Source organism: Ursus arctos, unplaced genomic scaffold (genome assembly GCF_023065955.2).
Source record: "Ursus arctos isolate Adak ecotype North America unplaced genomic scaffold, UrsArc2.0 scaffold_17, whole genome shotgun sequence".
Taxonomy (NCBI): Eukaryota; Metazoa; Chordata; class Mammalia; order Carnivora; family Ursidae; genus Ursus; species Ursus arctos.
The window spans coordinates 46,160,276-46,175,595 of NW_026622841.1; the positions used below are offsets into that span (position 1 = coordinate 46,160,276).

The following is a 15,320-nucleotide window of genomic DNA, read 5'->3' on the forward strand; positions in this document are numbered from 1 at the left end:
GATGAGAAGACTGGGATTTGGAGATTTTTCAAGTTTCTCAGAGTTCCACAGCCAAGAAACGAGAGAGCCAGGGTATGATCTCAGGTGGTCAGAATCCAGCGTGTGAGTTTTCAGTCTGTCCACTGCGGGAATGGAATTGAGACTTTGGTGCACGACTAGACCGGTAACACAGGAGAGCCCCTGCTACCCTGGCATCCCCTGATTTTGTGAACTTTTTAATGTTTTGGGTTTTTGGGTTTTTAAAGTTTTACTTACGTCCTCTCTACTCCCAATGTGAGGCTTGAACTCATGACCCCGAGATCAAGAGCCCCACGCTCCTCCAACTGAGCCAGACAGGTGCCCCTGATTTTGTGAACTTTTAAAAGAGCAGACTAATTCTGAGGAGAACTGGGCGGAGACTACTGTGAAATCTTGCTTCTTCTCTAGGCGATCACCTTGAGACGAAAGGGTGCTTACTCTGTAAGACTCTTCCACTGGAATTGTGTTTTTCTCGTTTTTATTGAGTATATGGGTAGAAATTGGAGAGGTTAATTTTTTTTAATTTTTTCTTAAGATTTTATTGATTTGAGAAGTGAGAGAGCACAGGCGACGGGAAGGGCAGAGGCAGAGGGAGAAGCAGACTCCCCACTAAGCAGGGAGCCTGACTCAGGACTCGATCCCAGGACCCCAAGATCATGACCCAAGCCAAAGGCAGACACTCAACCAACTGAGCCACCCAGGCACCCCAAGATTAATGTATTTTAAAGAAAAACTTGATTTTCTTTTTAGTTTTAAACCAAAAATGAAGACATTTTCAGTGCCCTGGTCTCTGGGGCTGCCATAATGAAACATCACAGACTGAGCGAAATTTTTTTTCTTACCGTTCTGGAGGCTGGAAGTCCAGATGAAAGTTCCAGCAGGGTTCGGGTTCTGGTGACAGCTTTCTTCCTTGTTTGCAAATGTCTGCTCTGTCCTCATGTGGCCTTTCCTCTGAGGGAAAGGGAGGGGGTGGGGGGGTGGAAGGAGCGGGAGAGCTCTTCTTTTTATAAAGTCGCCAGTGCTCATGCCCTCGTTTAACCTTAATTACCTCCCAAAGAACTTATTTCCAAATATTGCCACACTGGGGGATGGGGGCTTCAACATACATATTTGGGGGACACGATTTAGTCCGTAGCACGCTCTAACATTGCTTTGACATTGAGCTCCCCTTACCCTGGGGCGGGAGCCTCAGTGACTCCATCTGGTCCCGCCTCCTGCACACAGAGGAGTTGGCTCTTCTGTGGTTCACATTTCACTGCTTCCCCCTCCTCACGTGTCTGGAACACTTAGGGCTGGTGCCCATGGGAAGTCCCCGTCCAGCACTACCTTGCAGTGTTTTGTTGTTCTGTTATTATGTTTGCAAAGCTGTTTCTCTTTCCCTAGGTTTGAAAATGCAAATAGATGTTTCTCATGAGAATTGTATCATTTTATTTTTCTGGAGCGTTTTAGTGGAACTCACTGCTACATACTATGTACACTGTTCTGGGGAAATGCCACTGCCTTATTATAAACATGACAGAAGAGCAATAATATAATTGATCACATTTCCGGAGCACTTTACAGTTTGCAAATTGATCTCATTTACTTAATTTCCTCACTTGGTCCCTGGGGAATAAGCAAGACAAGTATTATTATTCCCATTTTACAGATGAAGAAATCAAAACCCAGAACTCACCGACTCATACAGGTGAGCTGGGAAATTCTGCTATCTGCCAAGTTTTCTTCCTACGAGGTCTCATCACCCACACCGTCCTCTGGAAACTTACGCTCCAGTTTCTCCAGGCCACCTACTGACTCTTATCTCCTGGGTCGTGGACCCCCTTGACACAAGAAAGCATTCGTCCCTGGACTTCGGTTCGGGATCGTGGTGACCTCAGTCAGTTCGACAGCCGAGTTCATGAAGATTCGAAGATTCAGATTCGGTGGAGGGTGTGTCCCTGCTGTTCCTCCCTGTGATGACAGCCTCTGGGCGTCTTGAGCTTCAGGGTCGCCCTGCCACTGAGACACAGCAGCAGGGCTGAGCCCCCAGGGCACCCCAGGCTTGTTTTGACTGTGTATCAATGTCATCTCCGAGCTGTGGCTACTGTGGTTTTGGGATGCAAAGCTTCGAAGATGACTGTAAATACCCCACCCCTATCCCAACAGAAAAACCCGGTCCAAGGAAAACAGCAAAAGCTAATTGAAACTAAGACAACAGCACAAATATTTATGGGGGCAGAAATTGAAACACGAGCAGAAACAAAGAATGCGTTTCAGACTGGTATTAATTAAACGAAAACAAACATTATGATATTGCACGGAAATATTTTTTTTACCGTCAGGTCTGATACCTTCGAGTGATTGTTACAACTAGAAGGATAAAGTCATATAAATGACTGACTCAACACAGTGACCAGTTTCAGCCATTTGCTTTCTTAGTGCGTGTCTACTGTTGCCCAGTGTCAGAGGAAGGGCACAGGAATGGGCTCAGGACAAATGCCATAGTAGTTGTGTAACTCTGAGCCTGTCGCCTAACCCTACCCAAAGTGACCTTCAGTTTCTTACGCGGAGAAGAAGAGAGAAGAGAAAAGAAGGGATCGGGGTGAGAGACCGCTGGGCAGACATGGCATCATCCAGACAGACCGAACTCTATGATCTCTAACACACTGGCTCCGACTATGGGCTGGAACTGGGCTGCTCAGGTTCAAATCCCAGCTTCATTATCTGCTAGCTGCGTGACCTTGACAAATTCCTTAGCTCTCCGTGTCTCCTTTCCCTTACTTGTCAAGTCCCAAGCTCTTTGTGTTAGGAGCATTAAATTAGTAAATATATGTAAGTACTTCAAATAATGCCTAGCACATAGGAAGTACCTGACAAGTGTTAGGTGTTACTGTTGTTATTATTTATTAGTTGATCTTTCCTTGGAGGAAATATAACAGGCAGTGGAGGGGAGAAAGAATGAAGGGGATTTCTCTAAGGATTCTGGGCTTTGACTAGGGAATAAATAGAAGAAAGAAAAGAAACTAGTATTTAAAGACTTATCTATTCCCATTGACTAGGTAAGAGGTGGTACAAATGAGGACTCAAAAAATATTTTCTCTAGGAATAAATAATCCTGTGAAATAAGGTTTTTTTTTAATTTCTATTTTTTTAGAAGAGGAGTCTGAAGATCAGAGAGGTTAAGTAACTTGCTTGAGATCACACAGCTAGCAGTGGCTGAACTGGGATTTGGTCCCAGGTCTCCGCAGCTCTGAAGCCCATCTCTTCCGTTACACCATAATGCTTCTCAGAAGGTGTTGGCCTGGAAGGGGAGACTAATGTGTCCTGCCAGAATGAGACCGGGCTCCTGCTCGGTGATGGTGATGGCCGCACGGCAGCCAAGCAGGGCCAGGAGAGTAGTCATCCTGCCAAATGCCGTGTGGGTGCCCCTCCATCACCAGCCGCTGCCCGCCCCTCCCGCCCAGCTTCTGCTGTCATCCGAACTTCCCGCTCACCCCTCTCAGCTAACAGGAGCAATGCCTGGTCTGGCTGGGCTTGAGATGCGGATGTTTTGCACACAAAATTAGCAGATACATAGCTGACTCTCGGCTGGTATAAGGTAGGTATTCCCTGTGTTTGTGTTTGGCTTGCAACCAAGAACACACAGCTCTGCTCCTGTCCTGCCCCTGTGCTCCCTTAACCTCCGCAGCGGTAATGCTGGCTTAAGGAAGACCAAAAGACCCAGTTGGCTTAGACACCCATGTAAAAGGCAATTCTCTTGCTCATCAGTGTGTTAGCGGTCAGGGCTCCAGAGGGGAGTAAGGCACGGACCGGCCTCAGGGAGTTCACATGTAACTGGGGAGAAGGTAATGGGGCGGGGCTAGAGCCAGGTGGAGGTGCTGCCAGAGGGGTCAGACCGGTGGGAGGAGGAGGGCGGCTCAGTCTGTGGGAAGACTGGGGAAAGCTCCACGGAGAAGGCAAATTTGGAGCTGGGGAGGAATCCGAAGGGGCTCAAGGAAAGGTAAAATAGAGACAACCAGATAGGAAGCCCAGAGTCAGGAAAGAGCACAGGACTTCCTGCGGGCAGGTGGCATCAGGTGTCTGCGGAGGACCGTGGCTGCGGGGGAGTGTGTGTGGGGTGCTTACAGACCCCCGGAGCCCAGGAGCCAGGGAGACTTTAAGGAGGGGAGCCACGTGGCTGGATTGGTTCTGGAGTTACGTTCAGACACTATGGAAGAGGGCCAATCAAGAGGCTGTCTCCCCAGTTCATTTCTGGGAGCCCATCCCCTCTGCTAAGGGAGACAGAGGGAGAATGGAAGAGAAGTTATTGAGGCGACTATGAAAACTTGGGCCAAGGGGCACCTGGGTGGCTCAGTCGATTGAGCGTCTGCCTTTGGCTCAGATCATGATCTCAGAGTCCTGGGACAAAAGTCTGCCCTCTGTGAAAGAACACCCACGAGGGAAGTCCCCTCCCAGAGCTTCATCAGGGAGGGTTCCCAGAGGGAGAGACGGGCACCCCGCGATCACTCCTTCCTTCATCCCTTCCTTCCCTCATCGACTGCCTGCTGCAGTTCACTAGGGAACTAAATGTGAGGGAGGCAGACGTAGAAGAGCCAGTGCCTGTCCTCCAGAGACTCACGGACTCGCTGTGAAGGAGGACAAGTCAATGGGAAAACATGTTAGGGTAGGATCCATGCTGTGGTAAAAGTGAGATGGGGAAACCAAGGTCAGGGAAGACTTCCTGGAGGAGGTGGTATGGGACTTGAGAGTCTTGAGGGATTTGTAGAAGTTGGCAGAAATCGAGAACCTGTGCCTTCCAGCAGAGGAAACAGCCTGTGCAAAAGGGTGGGGAGGAAGCAGGGTGGGGCCAGCGAGAGATTCAAGGTGCGTGCAATAGGGAGCCGGTGGCCCTGGATTTTAAAAATGAAACCTGAAAAAAAAAAAAAAAGGTAACAATTTAGGTGTGGATATGTTCATTAACTCTGTTGTGGTAATCCTTTCACAATGGACACGTATTAAACCACATCAGACACATATTAAACCATATCATACATATTTAAAAAATCATGTTACACACCTAAATCTATACAACTTTTGTCAATCATACCTCAGTAGAGCTGGGGGAAAAATGAACTTTGAGCAATTTCAGAGCTAGAGGTTGTCCCACAATAATAGGAAGAGTTTCCCATCAGGCAGCAGTCACCCCAATTCTGGTACTGGCAGGACCCCACGGGATACACGGGCAGGACTTGCTGATAACAGAAGTTGGTTCAACTGAGTCATACTGGGCCAAGCTGGGGCACCACGGTGCTTGGCCGAGAACACCTGGTTCCTCCTGTGGAGGGGTGGACACACACCTTCTGAGCCCTCTCCAGAGTGTCTATAGTGTGTTCCCCAATTACACGTCAGCTTGTTGAGGGGTAAACCTTAACCCAGTGCTCCGTTCATGGTGTGGCTTCATGCAAACCGTCTTAGAGACCCAAGGGTAAGAAATGGCCGGGTATGTTTTACAGCTCTCCAGGGACCAGGTACGTCCTTCCTGACCATAGCAGCAACATTTTTCTGGTTCGGGTCCAACCAGCGGGGGCCAGGCCTCAGAACACTCCCCTGACATCCTGGCTGCACTACACACTTCATCCCACAGGTTACGAAACATCCGCCTGTCCGTTGGCTCGGGTACCTCCTTTCCCTGGACTCGAGTCAGGGCACCTGGGGCTTCTCCGTGTCCTGCCGGCAATTCCCCCAGTGACTATGGGCCAGGCGTTGCATTTCTGTTTCTTCATTTTGAAACTGAGAGGCTGGGCTACAATATTCCCTGGGGTCTCGTCCACACCCAACTCATGCCAGATCCGAGGTGCCTGCTGAGTACCTCGTTCATCCTTGCAGCCTTCTAAGGGGGTAACTAGGTCATTAACATGAGCCGTCCAACATCAGCATTCCTTTAGTGACGTACCCGAAAGAGTCTGCTCGCTCTCTCCCTCACTCCACCTCTTTTCATTTTCTTCCTGGCTCCTCACCCCAGGCTGAGAAGCCAGAGAAAGGAGCCTCGGTCTTAAATTGGGCACAGCTGCATTTAAGAAACCATGAATGATGCCGTTTGGTTTCGACAGGATTTCTTTTCTCCTTGCTAGAGGAGCCAGGAATTTTCACTTGCTCCTTTGTCTTTACCTTCCTAGACAATCCCGCCAAATTGTTGCCACTTGGTACAGAGAAAGAACAACATGAGCTGGGAATTGGCTACTGTCCTGTGCTTGTGCGATGAATAGATCAAAGAGAGTTATGGAGGAAACCATTAATTTAAGCCAGAAGAGAGCCGAGCAAGTTACAGACTACATAAAGTATAAACTGCAAATTAATTGCCCATCTTGGAAATACCATAGTTTTTCAGAGTATTATAAAGTTCCAAAAGAGAACTTGGAAATCAACGAGTCCTACTGTATCTTTTTACAGATAAGGACATTTAAGACTAAAAATAAGCTAACTCATCCGAGGTCACAATACTATTTGGTCTTATTTGGGGAAGCTGTCAAATAAAATGACAAATTAAAAAGAAGGGCTAATTGTCCAAACTAGAGTACAGAAAACGTTTTCTTAAAGGGCCACACAGTAAATATTTTAGGTTTATGGGCCTCACAGTCTCTGCCATGGTAGCAGAAGCATCATAACCATGTAAAGGAATGGACATAGCTATGTTTCAATAAAACTTTATTTAGAAAAAACAGGCAATGACACTAGGACAGCCATAACAGTAATTTTATTTTCTTTTATTATTTTTTAAAAGATTTCATCTTTAAGTAATCTCCACACCTAATGTGGGGCTCAAACCCACAGCCCCGAGATCAAAAGTGCCTGGCCAGGCACCCCATATAACAATAATTAAAAAAAGAAAGAAAGAAAGAAAGAAAGAAAGAAAAAGTGTTGGCAAGGACGTTGAAAAATTGGAACCCTCATACATTGCTAATAGGAATGTAAAATGCTATAGCCCGTGGAAGGCAGTTTGGCAGATCTTCAAAAAGTTAAACATAGAATTACCATATGACCCAGCAATTTTACTTTTAGGTATATACCCCAAAGAATCGAAACAGGAACTTAAACAAGCACCTGTACGAACACGCTCATAACAGGACTCTTCATAACAGCTAAAAGGTAGGACGAGCCCAAATACCCATCAATGAACAAATTGTTACATGCACGTACAATGAAAAATTACTCAGCCATAACGAGGAAGGACATAAGCTACACTGTGGATGAGCCTCCAAACCAGAACGCTAAGCAAAAGACACCAGACACAAGACTACCTCTTACAGGGTTTGCTTGACAGGAGAGAGCCAAATAGATAAATCCATGGCGACAGAATGCAGCCGGAAGAGGCTGTTGCCAGGGGCCGGAGGGGCGGGGGAACTGGGAGAAATTGCTCCCTGCGCCCAGGGTTTTGCTTTGCAGTGCTGCAAGGGTTTTGGAACTGGATGGAGAGGGTTGGTTGTGCAGCGCTGTGAGTGGAGTAAATGCCTCTGAACTGTTCACTTTGAAACAGTTCCCTTGAAAACACTTTAGTTGTATAAGAATTTCACCTCAATGAACTATGGAAAGCGAACAGGCCACACGGTGGGTAGGACCCATAGACGTGCTAATACAGCAATTCCTGTCATGAATGAGAGAATAGAATGTTTCAATGAAAAGCATGCTGTCGTCATCAACGTTTGTTGTTGTTATAATCGTTTACCCTGTCCGGGAATGGAAATAAAGCCGTTTTCCAGGTGTAGTATTTTCAGAGCCAAGAATATTTATGAGTGTAAAGATGCCTCCAAACTGGACCAGGTGGGCCGTGGATAAATTTCAGAGTAACTTTAAATCTATTGAACCTTTTGGTAAAGACAAAATTCAATGTGGAAGGGCTTTTCCTATTTTTAGAGCCTGCTGGATGTCCATCCCAATGTTGGGAACTAAAATAAATGTTTGGGACTTTTTGTCAACTTCCTGTTTCTGAGGAAGAAGAACCTAGAAAAGTCTCATGTAAAATGTTCCAGAAGCTTTTGGAATATCAAAGAATTCCAGGAAACAAGGGAATTAGTTCATTGTAAAAGAATCTGAAAGACACTAGATAATTTTATTTAATAAATACACAGGACGGCTCTTACTCCAAGCCAATGCAAGGGACTTAATCAATTTGGGGTTCAGTGACCTCAGAGCCATGTCTAATTCAGACGTGGAGACAAGCCGTGAAAGATTGAGTGCTGGGGACCGATGAGAAATTCCCATGTGAAACCGGACAACTTGGCCCCATAGGCTCCCTGCTATTTTCAATGAATTTCAACAGTTCGGGGATGTGAGAGAAAGAGGTCACTTTCAAAAGGGAAGAAAGTAGAGGCGAAAGGATGTCTGCGATTTGACTTCCGTGTGCCAGCCCAGCTTTCCCACGTGATACAGGTGCCGTGGGGCCGTGGAAGACGAGCACCACTTAGACGGTTTCTGCTCAAAGAATAGCCGTGTTTAAAGTTAAAGGAGTCACTAACAAGTGGGGCCGCCTGACTGTAGAAGGGCTCCTTCCTGCAGGGCAGTGTTCCTAACTCAGAGGCCTGGCGCGCTGGGTAGCCCTCTTGCTCCTTGTAGACACATCTACCAGTCCTCGTTCACATTTCGGCACGAATGAGTTTAAGGCAACAGGTATTTACATCGAGCCAACTTTTCCCGTGGACAGACGCTGTCTCCTGAGTCCTGGTTCTGGAAAGCAGATTGGAACAGAGCATTTCTGGGCAGAAGCCCCCTTGGGGACTCCAAACATTCACTTTATAGCAGTTCCCAATTCTGTGCAAGACTCAGGCTGCCCTACGAAGTGTCGTTGGCTTTGGGAGTGTGGATGAGAAGCTCTTGGAGTGAGGGGCAGACACCAAATACTGGAGGACATTTGTCAACGGTGTAAGATTCGTTTAGCTCCACCTCTGAGGCTGAAACAGTTGTTCACAGCCACAGTGGGATAAGGGTTATAGGTGATTCTTCTTTTCTCTCGCTCTCTTTATGCTTTGCTGTATGTTCTACAATCAGCTGTATTATTTTAATAATCAGCAAAAAAATTGTAAACTTTTAAAAAACATTTTTAGCCTATAAACTATTTTCACTGGTCCACAGGCTCACCCAAACTTTCATTCAGTGTATCATTGCCACCCTTCTGAAACTGTCTCTTAAAAATTTGCAATAGGAAAATTCTGAGAATTATTCTGGCTGTAGTTTTTGGTCAGACTGATCCATGTTTTCTGTCCATAGAGCCATGGAGACCTGTCAGGATTAGAAGTTCTGATCTCACGGGGATACAGACAGATCACCATGCTTGGCTTGATTGAAAAATCAAGGTGGGACGCCTGGGTGGCTCAGTCAGTTAAGTGTCTGCCTTTGGCTCAGGTCATGATCCCAGAGTCCTGGGATCCAGCCCTGGATTGGGCTCCCTGCTCAGTGAGGAGCCTGCTTCTCTCTCCCCTCCTCCCCCTATGCCCCGCTGTGCTCTCGCACTCACTCTCTTTCTCTCAAATAAATAAATAAATAAATAAATAAAATCTTTAAAAAGAGAAAAAAAAGGAAAAGAAGACAAAATAATTGGAGGGGCACCTGGCTGCCTCAGTTGGTAGAACACGCAATTCTTGATGTCTAAGTTGTGAGTTTGAGCCCCACATTGGGGGTAGAGTTTACTTAAAAATTTTTTTTGTTGTTTTAATTTAAAAAAACAAAAAACAAAGAAGAGACAGTTGGTATCACTGGAACTGTTCTGTCCCTGTGTGTGGAGACAGTCTTGGGAATAGCAGCCCTTTTGTACCACTCCCCACATCCTTAAACTAAAATATCACAGATACTATGCTCATTGTTCACAATCTTACCTCCCTTATCTTATTGTGGAGGAATAGGAGAAAAGGGGGCATGAATGAATGGGGACCCAGGATACTGCATCATCATGGACTTTAAGGAGACACGAATAGGAAGAAAAAGGAGTATTAAAATATATATGTATAAATAAAATGTGATTATATATAATATACATACATATATACGCACGTTATATATAATATGCATATGTATATTATATGTATGTATATTATAATATGTAAAAGCAGAATTTTAAAAAATAAATATGTATAAATAAAATACAAATATATATTTAATATTTACAAAATGTTCCTTTTCCTTTCTTTTTATCTATTTATTCGAGAGAGAGAGAAGGGGGAGGAGCAGAGGGAGAGGGAGAGAATCTCAAACAGACTCCAAACTGAGTGCAGAGCCTGACATGGGGCTCGATCCCACAACCTCAAGATCATGACCAAAGCTGAAACCAGGAGTTGGATGCTGGACTGACTGAGCCCCCCAGGCGCCCCTCCTTTTCATTTCTGCCCACATCTCCATGGGGTCCATATTGCTGCAATATGGGTCATTGATTCATCCATATGTACATATTTGAGGCTGTCTTTCAGATCATAGGCATATACCGTTTCATAAGTTTTCTCTGATCTTCAATTCATTATTTTATATATATCTTATACATACACCTGTGCATATTTTATACTTTTGTTACTATCAACAGATACCTCTTAGATCAGTACCCATGTCTAGAAGAAGGCAGGAATATTTTACTATCAAAGAAAGTTGCTGGAAAAAAAAAGTTGCTGGGTCTGGCTTTATTTTCAAGAGCTGTAATGAGAGGTCTAATTACCAAAGCAGACACACTGTGCCAGCCACTTTCATCTTGGCGTAAGAACAGCACGCCAGTCCTCCCAGCCCTGCTGGGTTCGATTATGTGACGGCAGCAGATGGGTGTTCCCCACGCCACAGGGCAATCTCTTGTCTTAGAGCTAAGATCAGCTCAGACTGACATTAGGCTGGAAGCTGCATAATGTCAGAATAATTATAATTCCCTCCTTTTAGATATTTACCAGTTGTAGTAAGATTATAATGTTAATGATTCAAGTTTTAAATCTTCTATCAAGATGCCTTTTTGGGAGCGGGGGTTCCTCTCCTTCCTGGCAGTTAGAATCCTTGCCAATGCATTCCCCACTCTGTGCCCACTTTTGTCCCCTAAAAGTCATTCCAGACATGTCACCTGTCTTTAGTGGAATGTATTCTTGTTTCTGTTTACGTGTCCTTGAAGTAAAGCATGCATGATGAAAACAGTTCCAGTTTCTGCAGAGACTGGCCCATTTGAACTCCATGTCACATGTCTCTTCCAATCTGGGGTTTGCATATTTGGAGTCTAGCATCCTGCAACAAAAACATGACTTTGATATGCTGCCCGGGTCAACTGAGGGCTGGAACAGATGATCTCTTTTGTAATCAAGATGGTTGAAGAGAGTCCAGCCATCTGTTTCAGCCTGGCACGCCCGGGTAGTTGTATGTTGGCGGGGTCACTATGTTCCAAACTCTCAGCTTTGCAAGTCCAGATATTCAGTATCCTCAGATCTCTCAGAGCAAATCAGTCCCAAAGGAGACTGATTCCCAGTAATCAAACTCACAAAAGACTGATGGTTAAACCTACCTCATTATGTGTTTGTCCAGATTAACTGAGAGTGGATTTTAAGCTTACCTCTGGCCTGGCACATATAGCGAGTGTCCTGTAAATGTTGGCTTTATTTTATGCAGTGACCTGTCAAACATACAGTATTTGCAGCACAGGATAAACACTGACAAATATTTACTCTTTGGCTCCCTCTCCTAGGTTTTAGCATCCATACAGAGCACAACATCCTTCCGTCAGGCCATCAGTTAAACTGTGATCAACTAGGTCATTATTTTAGGTGGGTTTTTTTTTTTTTTTTTTTTTTTTTTTTTTGAGTAGGCTCCACATCCAGCATGGAGCCCAAAGCAGGGCTTGAACTCTCGACCTGAGCTCAAGACCTGAGCCTAAATCAAGAGTCGGAGGCTGAACCGACTGAGCCTCCCAGGCACCGTTAAAAAAGGTTCCAGTCCTAAGGAGGCAATGGCCACACTACAGAGGCCCTCTGGTCTCTTGATTGGCTTGAGAGGTGCTCTCATCTCCTGATTATATCCCGCCCAGTGGCTGGCTGTGCAGAAGCTGTCTGAAGTGCTTTGGTTCCGCAGGTGGCTGATCTTACCCGTTCTAGGTTGATGCTTGTTAGCTTCAGGTGTGAGTAATAGTGCCTGTAGATGACAGTCTCCCCTGCCACCCAACAGTTACCATCTGGGCTCAGGGAGCAGTCGCGGTGCTGGTTTGTCCTGGGCGCTGTACTGGTGGAAAAGTTTTACTTCTTCCCTTCTAGGCTCTTTGGCTGGTTTAATAATTAAATTGACAGGAGAGAGAGTAACAGTAGAAAAACAAACGACAGTTTAATAACAGGTATACCTCCTGCATACAGTGGGAGAGGCCCCAAAAAACTGAACTCCCCCAAATGGCCAAAGCAAATAACCTCAAACACCACCTTCAGCCCAAGACAAAGAGGTTGGGGGTGGGCAGTCAGTTTAGGGAGGTGACCAGGAGAAGCACAAAGGTAAGGTTGTCATGCAGATTAAGTCCTTGCATTCTCCACTGGGAACAGATTTCTAGAGCTCTAGATGTCCTCCTCTTCCAGGTTCGTGTAGGAGACACCCTTACAAATGGAGATTTCTCTTATAAATGTAAACGTTTTCTGCAAAAGGGTAACTTCTCCGTTTTCAAGGCTTCACCCTGTGCTTGTTATTTCTTGAACAATCAGCTGATTAATTCCCCCCCCCCCCGTGGGGTTCCGCGCTAGGTGGGAGTCTGCTAAAGGCTCTTTCCCTTGCCCTCCGCCCCTCCCCCACCCTCTCCCAACTAAATAAGTAAATCTTTAAAAACAAAACCAATCAGCTTAAGATAATCAACATGCGGAAGAGGCATATCTTGGGGCTGGCAAAATCTGCTCCCCTTGAAGTTCCACAGAATTTGCTGGAAATCGCGGTACAGAACACAAAGTCATGCCCATGGTCTAAAGAAACGTCACCCCCAGTTTCTGTGGTGCATGGATTGTGGCGTCTCCTCCCACCTGCTGCCTTTCCAGATAACCACCCAAGCCACAGAGACTCAGACCAGAAACTGGCGGTGGGGCCGCGGGGGTATGGGGTCGGGCCCTAGGAGGGAAGCTCTGCTGGCAGTGCAGGCCTCAGGGCAAGACAGGGCTACGCCGGGGTGGGGGGTGGGGTGGGTGGGGTCGGGGTGCCAGGGCAGCCCGGGGCCAGCGGGGAGCGCATCATCGTTCCTGGTGGTCCGAGGGGCAACGGGCCTTGCAGAAGAGAGAGAGCACGGAGGCTAGCTGACCTCAGCTCGGCCCTTCACCACGGACCTCGGCGAGGATTCCGCGCACGTAGAGGCTGGACGGTGCTGCGGGCTGGGGAACCGCAATGCGAGAGCGGTCTCCTTCCAGAAGATGGCCAGACACCAGAGGGACTGCATTGGTAAGGTGTTTCTCGTTGCCGGACAGCAATGGGGTCTCAAGCGATATAAAATCAATTATGGGAGAATAAAGCAAGTAGGGGCGCCTGGGTGGCACAGCGGTTAGGCATCTGCCTTCGGCTCAGGGCGTGATCCCGGCGTTATGGGATCAAGCCCCACATCAGGCTCCTCCGCTGGGAGCCTGCTTCTTCCTCTCCCACTCCCCCTGCTTGTATTCCCTTTCTCGCTGGCTGTCTCTGTCTCTGTCAAATAAATAAATAAAAAATCTAAAAAAAAAAAAAAAAAAAAGAATAAAGCAAGTAAATGTCCCCCCCACCAGGCAACCTTTAATACTGTAAAACTACACACCACCTACATGTATGAACTATGCGGCGAATCTGAGCTCCTTGCTGTTTCTTTTTTTGTTTGCTTATTAACAAGTGTGGGAAAATAGAAGAGAGAAGAAACCATTCCTTCTATGAGAGGCAGCACTTTGCACTCCCTGGTGTTTATGTAGCAGTGAAGAGCTGGTGGCTCGAGGGGGGGGGTGGGTCAGTGATGCTGTCATTTGCCCGCTGCTGGTACCGATGAAGTCAAGATTTATTCACTGATGGATTAATTAATTTTTTTCAACAAACCAATTAACCCCCAACAGTGGCAACTTGTTTTCAAGAATATCATTCATCACATTAGATTAATGTTGTTCATTAAATTAGTGCCATTCATTAAAAGTGTTGATTTTTGTGGTTTTGTTTGTATTTAGTACATTTATTTTTGCAATTATATGAGGGTTATAAGCATACAGGCTTCATGCCTAGTTTATGTTTGTATTTTTTTAAAAACATAATAAAAATCATTTAAGGCAATATTGAGGGTCCATGAGAATTATTTTTCTTTTAAAATGAGTCTGTAACAATTTTTTTTCTCTTTAAAAGGGTCCATGAATTACATAATATATGATGACCAGATGTTACTGAGTTTTTTGTTTTTGTTTTTTAATATTTTCTGGGGCACCTGGCTGGCTCAGTCAGTAGGACATGTGACTGTTGATCTCGGGGTTGTGAGTAGCAGATCCACGTTGGGTATAGTGTTTACTTAAAAAATAAAAAAAATAAAAATAAAAATATTTTCTTACGCCTCTAGATTTGCACTATTTCTATTGCCTCATTTTATCATAGGGCTTATTCAGTTTTCCCACTTCCTTCTGTGGTATGCTTTTCTCACCAATGAAATCCCATTTAATGGGCAGCCACTCCAAGATTCCTACTTAAGATACATCATGTAGAGTTTCCCTCTTTTCCGATTGTTGAGGTCATTAAATTGCTGTACTGAGCATCAGAAGACTAGAAAGAAAATGCCCAGAAGTCAGAGCCTGTGGTAGATTTCCCCATATTTCTTTAATAGACAGGGATTCCTATGGCCCCCTGCATAAGTCCCTGCTATGCCAGATCAAGAGGAGAGGGAAGGGGTGTTGGCTGGCTTCGTTGGTAGAGCAGCAAGTCTTGATCCCAGGGTTCAAACCCCGCACTGGGCGTGGAGCCTACTTAAAAAAACAAACAAAAAACACAGTACAAAACTATCATCCAATTCATAAAAAAAAAATTGCTTACATCATTGATGAATGATGTTCTCACCTATGTCTTTATTGTTTCATTTTTGTCTTACTCATTAAAGTAAATTAAAATATCAACCAGTATTCATGTCAGAATAGTATTTGGTCATTAGTTGCAACCACTGTGGATACAAGAGCTCAGCAGGAGTCAATGAAATCGTTTCATGAAAATCAGTTGTATTGAGAAATCATGGACATACAGGAGTTTGTATGTTTTGTTATTTGTAAATCATGTGACTCACGTCCTTTCTATCAGTAACATTTATAATCATCTTCTGTACACATACTTGCTACAGATATTTTGTTGCTGTTGTTGGAAAGCCGGTTGATAAATACTTACCAGCACGCCAC

General features: G+C 45.4%; 1 long non-coding RNA gene across 3 annotated transcripts in view; it reads right to left on the reverse strand.

Moving 5' to 3' along the window:
- LOC123000867 (uncharacterized) overlaps positions 1-2,129 on the reverse strand; it is a 49,312-nt gene extending 47,183 nt beyond the window's left edge. The window contains exons 1-2 of one of the 3 annotated variants that reach the window (XR_006409212.3): positions 1,192-2,125; positions 861-969 (exon numbers count right to left, since the gene is read on the reverse strand). This is a non-coding gene — a long non-coding RNA (uncharacterized LOC123000867). Of the gene's footprint in view, positions 1-860 lie in introns of all 3 variants that reach the window. The other 2 variants (XR_008959717.1, XR_008959718.1) reach the window with 2 other exon arrangements.
- Between the last annotated feature and the right edge of the window lie 13,191 nt (positions 2,130-15,320).